The sequence below is a fragment of the Sinocyclocheilus anshuiensis genome, unplaced genomic scaffold, assembly GCF_001515605.1.
Source record: "Sinocyclocheilus anshuiensis isolate Anshui unplaced genomic scaffold, SAMN03320099.WGS_v1.1 scaffold1231, whole genome shotgun sequence".
In the NCBI taxonomy this organism is placed as follows: domain Eukaryota; kingdom Metazoa; phylum Chordata; class Actinopteri; order Cypriniformes; family Cyprinidae; genus Sinocyclocheilus; species Sinocyclocheilus anshuiensis.
In genome coordinates this window covers 911,929-921,983 of record NW_015536698.1, presented here as the reverse complement: position 1 = coordinate 921,983, position 10,055 = coordinate 911,929, and the positions used below count along the sequence as shown (strand labels likewise).

Below are 10,055 nucleotides of genomic sequence, written 5' to 3'. Positions count from 1 at the left end.
TCATTGATGTAAACACAAAGCCCTCCGCCGCGGGTCTTACCTCCCTCGACGCGAGCTCTGTCCGCTCGATAGCATGTCAGCTGATCGAGATGAATAGCGCAGTCCGGAACGCTGTTGTTGAGCCATGTTTCCGTGAACACAAAAACACAACAGTCTCTTACAGTCCTCTGAGTTGAGCGTAGTAGTCGGATGTAGTCCAGTTTATTGTCCAAAGAGCGTACGTTAGCCAGTACGATGGTGGGGATAGCTGGCTTGTGTGGGTTAGCCGCTAGCCTAGCCCGGATACCTCCGCGCTTACCCCTCTTCTGCTTCCTCTCCCGCCGCTTGTGGCGCCTCCGCTGTGGGCGAGATGCAGTAGTGGGGGTCGGTGATGGTGTAGGCCTCCGGAGCAGACCGAGATCTCGCAGCTCTTCGGCGTGCACGGAGTTTAACTCTAAAAATGTGGTTCTGCCGACATCGAGCAGAAACTCACGACTGTATGCGCGCTTAGAGACAGATAGACGCGACGAATACGTACAAAAACACTGCGACTCACAAGACAAAAAACACGAAAACACCTTTCTATCGGGAGAGAGAGAAGCCGCAGCGTGTGAACGCGCCGCCATTTTCTAATTCACTAAATAGGCTCATAAATAATGTTTTCTCATTCTGGGTTCCTGTTAGAGTGTTCTCTTTTTGTTCCTATTAGTGTCTCATTATTGAGAAAATCTACTAAATCATAAGTGGTTCTCAAACTGTGGACCCCCCCCCAGAGGAGATACACTCAAGAATCAATTTGTTCAACAATACTGATTCTTTCATGAATTAAAAAGGTATAGTCTTTATGAGTGAGTTACTGAAACATTCACTCAACTGATTCATTAAAAAACATGGATGCATACAGAAACACTACTACTGTGTTGCTAGTCTCTTAATAGTCTCTCAATTTGTTTTGGTGCAGTAAATAAAAGACACTATAAGGCACTGTTATATAAGGGACATTGTACAGTCAGGGATAATGGCTGGATTTCCATTATCCTGTACATTATACAGCCACATAGTTAAATGATTCAACACAAAATAGTGATTTGAGTAGAAATATTTTATTAGCTCACTTGTATCAAACTTTAAGCTTCTGTGAATCAAGCAAATGAGGTTGACATAATGTTTTGATTTAAACTGTTTTAAAATCATACCTGTAAATTATAATAATGCATTACGGACAAAATATATCTGAGGTCATTTTTACTATTTAAGAACTGAGACAAACACATGGCAGCAGATGTGTTTATATGAAACAAAAGAGCACTTTCACAATGTGGTACAAGATATATATATACAGGTGACAGCGGGTCAAGTCTTTGTGTCTGTGAGTGAAAAGTCTGTCAAAGGTCTATGGCCATCTATCACGTATGTGGAAAACAATTTTAATCCAACAAGTGTCTTTTCTGTCTCACAAGTCGATGAAAGTACCAATGCGCTCTGAAGAGTGAAAGTGTCAAAAACTGTTTTTCCTGTTTTGCAAACTAAACCTTGAAATGCAGTCTACATTTTTTTTCTCTCCCTTCTTCCCGTCTGTAATTTCTTCTTCATCTGCTTCTTTCTGACACTGCACAGCGTGCTGTAAGACATGTACTAGTGCAGGTTCGAGATCAGTTTTACAATGGTGAATACCAAGACCTTACTAAGTGATCCTGCTCCCAGATCAGGCCAAAAAGATGACAAATGGCTTCTCGGTCACAGCTTGGACTGCTTTTCTGTGCTCTCTTCCATGAAGACAGCGTGCCAGAAACATCTGAAGCTCTCTCTCTAGTGTTCCACTGGACAGGGTGAGACAGATGTGTGTAATTTGACTTGAACTGTTGAACCGCATGCCGTCAAACTGTTTATTATCAGAGGTCTGGCACACACCAGGTTGCACAATATTTGAAGGCCATGTTATTAGGCAATATTGTGCAATACATGGTGTCGACAGTGAAGAGTTTAAGAAAAAATGTGCTCCTTTAGGATGAGAGCTCAGAAAAAAACAAAAGAAATAAATAAATTTAAATGAATAAATCGTGCAATCATCAAATGATTTTTAATATTCCCCAAAGCAGGTCAGTTGACTGTAGTGACTTGAGCCAAACTTATCATACAGAGGCTGTGTGAAGTCACTTCCTGGTTCCATTAAAGGACAGCCCCTAAGAGCCACATTTTTTAATTTGTCTGATCTAAATCATAATTAATGAGCACAACTGTAGTTAAAGGGTTAGTTCACCCAAAAATGAAAATTAGCCCATAAATTACTCACCCTCAAGTCATCCTAGGTGTATATTACTTTCTTCTTTCAGACGAATCCAGTCGGAGTTATATTAAAAATTGTCTTTGATCTTTCAAGCTGTTTAATGCCACCCAGCGGGTGTTGCATGCATCAGTTCAAAAGAAGTTAAATAAAAAGCACCCATCCATTAAAAAATAGTGTCTCACATGTCTCCCGGGGGGGGGACAAAGGCCTCCTGTAGCGTATCGATGCGCTTTAGTTAGTAAAATCATTTAACTATGTGGCTGTATAATGAACAGGATAATGGAAATCCAGCCATTATCCCTGACTGTACAATTTTCATTTTTGGGTGAACTAACCCTTTAAACCTAGAGATTATTGTGCTCAGCAGTCCATTTTGCACTTTGTATGCTGTTACATTTTGGTGCCTTCACACCTCTGATTGCTCTCAAAATGGTGCAGTGTACAGTATGTACAGAAGGGAATTGATGACATTATGTACTGTTTTAAGAAAACACACATTGTCTGTGTGGTTCTTGCATGATTATAACCATTATGGCTGGACAGTATAGCTATATATATATATATATATATATATTATTATTATGGTGTCTGTACAAAAAAATGGAGCAACATGGACCCAGAGACGAGGCACTGAGCCCCCAACACACAATCCAATAAACGAACGAAAGAAAAACGCTCACCATGATTTCAGAGCTCAACTCATGAGTATTATCAGCAGTACTGTGTTTCTATTTTCTTTTAATTGTTAATACATTTTAAAACCTCACTCATGTTAAATTCAGTTTCTCCTTTGTACGTTTTTTTTAATATATATATTTTTTGTACACATTAGTCACGGAGCACCAGACTAAAGACTACGTAATCACATACACACGTCTCACTGATGGAAACGCGCCTACAATGATGTTGCTTTGGAGGGGGAGGGGCTAGGGGGAGGGTCTGAGCTAATGACTTCTCCCTGTGGGCAGGTTATACATCAGGCCCCTCCCCTTGCGCGAGCTGCTTCTTCTTTTAGCTTTTCTTTTTGAATACTATTTTTTTCTCTTTTTTTTTTTTTTGTTAACGTTTAACACTTTCACAAAACGGAACTAATACAAGTTTCAGTGTTAAAGTTTGTGTTAATATTGGCAAAACATTGTTTTCTATGTAGATAAATTTGGTCCTCTTGAAAGGAGTGTGCAAAAGTTTTTATTAGCCTATTATTATTATTATTATTATTATTAATTTTATTTTTTTATGGTATTGTTTATTTCTTATTGTGGCTTTGTTGTATATAGGACCTCAGAAAATCTACAGAAAAATAAAGGGAGAATGGGACAGTTATATGAATACATTTAACATTTTTAACATTTATAATCAAATATTTTGCTAAAAATATTTTGAATTCCACGTGTGTGCATTTTTGAATAGTGACATAAAAATGTTAAATCAAGAACCGATGAAATGATTCATGCAAAAAGACTGAGCCAATTTAACACACTATTTAAATTGTGAGACGAGGAAAGACCGCAGAATTGCCATCAAGACACACTTTTAGTAAACTCATAGCCAAATGAAACACATAAAAATCACAATATTGATTCATTTTACTTCACCAGAAAAGCATTGCACATATAATACAAATATTCAATATGTCGCTCAATCCAAATAACCACCCATCAAGGTGTTTGAAAGTCTTGCCTGTTTCACAGCTGGAAGAGATCTGCCCGCATTCCCATTAGGCTGTGCAGACTCTGGGGGCAGCGATAGCCCTCCCCAGCTGTCCTGAGCATTGTGGGAAAGCCTGAGCCTCTTCTAGTGTAGTGCCAGAAAAGATTCAGCCCCTAAAGCACAGCTTGAATGCCAGTAACCAAGCATGCTAACTAGCATGACCGCTAACCACTCAGAGACTGAATATCATACAAAGAGTAAACTTACAGAAAAGAAGCAAAGAAAGAAGGGAAGCCGAAGGAAAGGAGTTTTGCGCACATCGTTCACACTGTCCTCTTCCCTTGGGACATAACAAAATCCAGTCAGTTTAGCTTTACGCACTGGACACACTGTTGCTTTGTGACCCAGTTGTTGGCAGTAAAAGCAAACAAGTCTTTTCTCAGGAGCACCTTTCTGTGCCTGAGTAAGATTAGTGTCAACATTAGGCTCACCAGAACTACTGGGAGAGTTTTTAAAGTTACCTTTCATGGGTTGAGAGCGCTGACTACCACGGTGAGCGTTGATGTACTGCTGAGCCAGTTTAGCAGCATCCAGTCCAGTGGTCGGCTCATGTTCCTTGACCCAGACTCGAATCTCGTAGGGTAGAAAACACAGAAACTGTTCCAGGACTATTGTCTCACCAATCTCCTCCTTTGTGCGCAGCTCAGGTCTCACCCAGCGTCGGTACAAGTTCCGCAGTCGATTGTACGTTTCCGTCGGAGACTCTCCAGCTGGAGTGGAAGTGGCCCGGAACCGCTGGCGGTAAGTCTCTGGTGAGATGTTGAACTTTGCCAACAGCGCCTCCTTCAGGTCGTTGTAAACTTCCGCTCGGTCCTCATCCATGGCCAGGTAGGCTTCCAGCGCCTGGCCAGACAGCAGTGGAACTAGATGATAACTCCACTCGTCCTCTGGCCACCTCCAGGTTCTGGCGAGACGCTCGAAACGGCACAAGAAGTTCTCAACGTCCTCCCCCTGCTGGAGGACTGGCAACCTCGGCTCCGTCCGTGTCGTCGGCTGGCGGTAATCCCCCATGTCGGTCGGTGAGTCTCGATCTCTCTGACCAGCTGTGCTTCTACGCTGACCTGGCATTGGAAGCTCCATCCGTGTACTTTCAGCCTCACTCGCCGCCTCAGCTGGCCGGACAGCTTGCAGAATCGACTCCCTCAGACTCCGTAGCTCCTTGACATACCGTTGCTCTCTCTGCTCCTGTGCACTCAGGAAGTTGCGCATCACTGCAAACATCCCACCACTAGATGTTGGAGCAGAAGAGCCGGACTCTCAAGGTGGTGTGGACTTGGGACGAACTGGTGGGGGATTCTCCTCTCCCTCCTCCTCTGTAGATTCAGCAGTGTCCCAGGTCACATCCGACTCAGCGATAGCCTTGGTCTGGGACCGAAGCCCCACCCTAGGCTTCCTGCCTCTCTGCGCTGTTTTGCGAGTAGCCATCCCACTTCTGACACCAAATGTGAGACAACGGGTCTTCGCAGGCCCGCTGTCAGGCGAAACCGGGTTTGCCCAAAAAAAAAAAAAATAATCCCAAAAAAATATGGCAATACTCGCAGAGATGTAAGGTGTAAAGTGATGTTTATTTACAGTGCTAGAGAGGTGAAACAGTCCCCGTAGACAAACGACCAAAAGCTATATACAAAAGTAACAAAGAAAAATCAAATAACAAACAAAACAAAAAAAAAACTTATACTCTAAATCTGACAAAAATACTATTATAAACTAGGTTAATGGATAATTCAGTAGCAAAAGTTAGTCTAGAAAAATCATGAGTGCACATGTTATAATTTTATAAAATCCTAAGCGTGTTTGAAAGTCTTGCCTGTTTCACAGCTGGAAGAGATCTGCCTGCATTCCCATTAGGCTGTGCAGACCCAGGGGGCAGCGATAGCCCTCCCCAGCTGTCCTGAGCATTGTGGGAAAGCCTGAGCCTCTTCTAGTGTAGTGCCAGAAAAGATTCAGCCCCTAAAGCACAGCTTGAATGCCAGTAACCAAGCATGCTAACTAGCATGACCGCTAACCACTCAGAGACTGAATATCATACAAAGAGTAAACTTACAGAAAAGAAGCAAAGAAAGAAGGGAAGCCGAAGGAAAGGAGGACAGGAAAGGATGTGATCGCTAGAGATTACGCAGCCCTTCCAAAACTTCCAAAACAGATAATGACTACCAAGCAATCATTTTTCTTTTCACATACTCCAAAGACATGCGTTTTTACCCCTTGAACGATATTAGCCCTCTTCCCTGAGTGTTATGATGCCCCTGCTCGTAATGAGCAAGGCAGCTGTGTTTGTTTTCCAGCAGTGCATGCTCACACAGGGCTGGGTAAGAATTGTTTTTCCTTCTCTGCCCTCGGTGAGGCTGGAAGACTCACAGCTGCAACTAAAGACTGGGGAAAAGTGGAGAAAGTGAACAAGAATGAGCAACTGCAGGTGAAAACCAAAGAAGACAGAAAGAAGTGAAGAGAGAGAGAGAGCAAGACATAAAGAGGTCGAGAAAAAGTACAGCTTTTAGCTCTTCCAAAGTAACTCGTCCTGACAGCAGCAGTGGGGCTGAAGACAACTGTCTGGCTTTGACAGATCCCTAACCAGGAACAGATCCTACATGAAACTCTCTCCCTCTTCCTCTTGCGTTTGGAGGTCAGGCCCCACCAGGAGAGGCCCTGGGGTCAGAGGTCAAAGTTCAGTCAAAGTGTTCACAGGAAGTGCATCCGCTATACAGGCTCTGGTTGTAGCCCTTTTGCAGAGCTCAGTTTAATGGGCCAGGCGGTCACTAGGGAGATCTGCTGTTTCCCGTACTGTACAGGAACCTCCCTGCCACTTCACTCTTTGTAGGTTGGTGACTCATAAAGGAGATTTAGTTCCTCTGATTTCTGTTCTGCATGCACATTTGTGTAGGTGTGTGTAAGTGCATGGCTGCGTGCAAGCATCTGGGTTTCTATGCCAAGAAGATCAGTTTGAAAACAAAAGATTGAGCTTATCTTTGAGTACTTCTAGTTAAATTTCCATTAACAGTTTTGGCTTCCAAGACTAGACAAGTCTTTAATATATACAGTACTGATTAGGGATAACCATCTAAAAGTAAACATTTAACAATACCAGTATTTCTGTAGTATTGGTATCACTGAGTACTCAATACCAATTTGAGTGTTATCTCTGTGAATGCAGCTGCACGTGTGAATTAACAAATGTGCATCTTGGTTAAACAGCTTGCCTTATTTGGCTTGAGTTATAAATGTATACACAGATAGTGACTGTTAAAAGGTGATACAAGCCTGGAATATGTTTTAAAATGTCATATTCACGCACCTTGCAGGGTCCTAATGTATTTCCACTGACCTTTCACTGTATATTATGCACTATCCAAAAAAAAAAAAAAGGTCACGGGGGCAATACCCTTTCAGAAGGTACTACTATGTTCCTTTTAATAATGATATACCTTTATTGTACTAATATGCAATCTTTAGGGGTAAATAAGGTACTAAGATGTACCTTTCGAAAGAGTACTACCCCAGTGACTTGATTTATTTTTTTTTTTTCTTAATCAACAACAATATTGACAAGCATAATTTACTGCTATTTACATAAATAATAAACACTTTGAAAAAAAATGAAAATATGTTTACATTATACTGTGTATGTGTTAATTTATTTGTTTGTTTGTCTGTTCATCAAAGGTCAGTTCAATTTATTTCATTATTTATTACTATTTGCATAGAAAATAAATAATACATTCTTCAAAAATGTCAAAACTATGTTTACATTACACTATTTAATTATTTATTATTTACATTGCACTATTTAATTATTTATTAGATTTTAACTAAAGGTCAGTTCAGTTTATTTCATTGCTCTTTATTACTATTTACATAGTAAATAAATAATACATAATTTGAAACAAAAATTTGTTTACGTTACACTTTTTTTTTTACTTTATTACAAAATTTCAACAAATATGTTTACATTATGTATGCATGTATGTTTGTCTGTTTGCTTATCAAAGGCCAGTTAGGTTTATTTCATTGTTCTCTATTACTATTTACAAATGATACTACTTCAAAAACGTCAAAACTATGTTTACAGTACACTATTTATTTATTTAAATTAAAGTTTAGTTATGTTTATTTCTTAAAAGAAAAACTAAAAAAAAACACTGCAAAACATTGTTTACAATACACTTTGTTTATTATTCATTTAAAGTTTATTATTATTTTATTTTTTAAATAAAGGTTCAGTATCACAGTAAGTTTGCTGTGTTTTCTAAATTGAAACCAAATGTCAAAATCATGAAACTTCACAATTGTATCGACTACTGAAATTTTAGTCATAACAAACTTATTACTATTCACGTCATATCTGAATAAACATAACAAGTGTTGACAAATCCACAACAATTTTTACATGGATACCAACCACCGAAAACACATTTTTAAACTTCCATCAATCGATTTATGGGTTGCGGGGATGCTGGAGCCTAACATCTTGGACCGTAGGCAGGGAAACACCCTGGATGGATTGCCAGTCCATTACAGGGATTCTAAAAACTTGCAACACAAAATTAATTCCACACCTGATTCACACCCCCTCAAACTATTGATTCAAATCTTGTTTGACGAAGCCCACACATTCACCCTTCAACAGCAGCTCTCTTTCTCGCCCACTTTGTGTTCCTAAAGACAATCCACAACAACAACCACCCAGAGGTGAACCTTGCAGAGCTACAGCTGCCTCACTGGGTCATTCAAGCTCCACAGCGAGAGGAAAGTTTGCTTATTTTATTGACATTTCAGGTGAAGAAATGCTTCCAAAAACACGAGACCCAGTGACCCCCAAACTTCCTCACCATGCAACTGCAGCACAAAGCTCATCCGGTGCAGACGCGACAGACACCAGACACTGATCAATACTCTGGAGGAACTCTCAGGTGCGGTTTCTGTTCTGCGGTGCAGAGGATGCTGTATATTTATAGCTACTTAAATAGTATTTAACTTTAATAGTACTGTGGTTTCTTTGAATGATGTCTAATTATTTTTCAGAGCTTTGAAGGCCTGATTGACTTGGCTAGGAATATCATGTCACATACTTGAGAGGGAAAATCATCCATGCCAAATCAGACCAACAGATGCAACCAAGCTCTAGTTCCTTACTGGTCTACAACAAAGCTACTGTTCTTCTGTGCAATTCTTGTATGTACGTTTATCATGTATTGTTGTATCAACAAATTTTGAAGCAGTTCTTACAAAAGTAGAAAACAAACAGACAGAGAGAGCAAGAAAAGGGAAGTAAATGCAATCCTGGAGTCTTTCATAAATACCCATAAGAAAAACAAACCCATTATATAGCATTTATGTAACATTCATAAATGAAATCAGCCCTTATATGACATGAAACAAATAGGAAGAGAACATGCAGCAAAGAATGCAATACTGTAAACACTGTATAAATTCATCAATAATATACTTGAGTAAAATAAATAATACAAATAAGTCAACAGCAATAAAAGTTATAAAGAACTACCAAACAATCTAATATTTCTGTCACACTAATAAGAACTCTTAATCTATTCAATATGAGCTTTTACATTTTACTTATTAAATGTACTAATTGGTTAACACTGAAACTCTAAATAGTCATAACACATTGAATTTTTTTATTTATTTTTATTCATAAAATAAAAACTTAAGGAGCTCTTATTTACAATTTTAACTGGCTTTTAAATGACAGCTGACAGGTCCATAGTTTAACAAACTAGCAGTCTAAGTAGTGATAAACTGAAAAAAAAAAAAACATTAGACATTACTGACCTTGTTTATTAACCTCAGCAATTGACAGTGAGAACCACTATCCTTACAGCGTCCCTCTGCCTCCCTCTTTTCTGTCTTGTTTTCCTCTGTCGCACTTTCTGATGTGACCCCCTTCTCTCTCTCTGTCTCTCCTCCGCCGCCGTGTGTTTCTCAGGAGGAAATGAATGGATGGCTCACACGGTGTTGTTCTACTCACAGAGCTCAGGTCACATGACCAGGCTGAATGAAGAGAGGGGGTGGACCCTCGGGCTGCCAGGCGAGAGGACAAGGAATGTGTGTGTGTGTTTGTGTG

General features: G+C 40.0%; 1 protein-coding gene across 1 annotated transcript in view; it reads right to left on the bottom strand.

Moving 5' to 3' along the window:
- The window catches only part of LOC107655083 (Krueppel-like factor 12), a 26,043-nt gene extending 16,125 nt beyond the window's left edge, over positions 1 to 9,918 (bottom strand). The window contains exon 1 of the mRNA XM_016442502.1: positions 9,764 to 9,918. The gene's annotated coding sequence lies outside the window, so the exon portion shown is untranslated. The remainder of the gene's footprint in view (positions 1 to 9,763) is intronic.
- Positions 9,919 to 10,055: the final 137 nt, after the last annotated feature.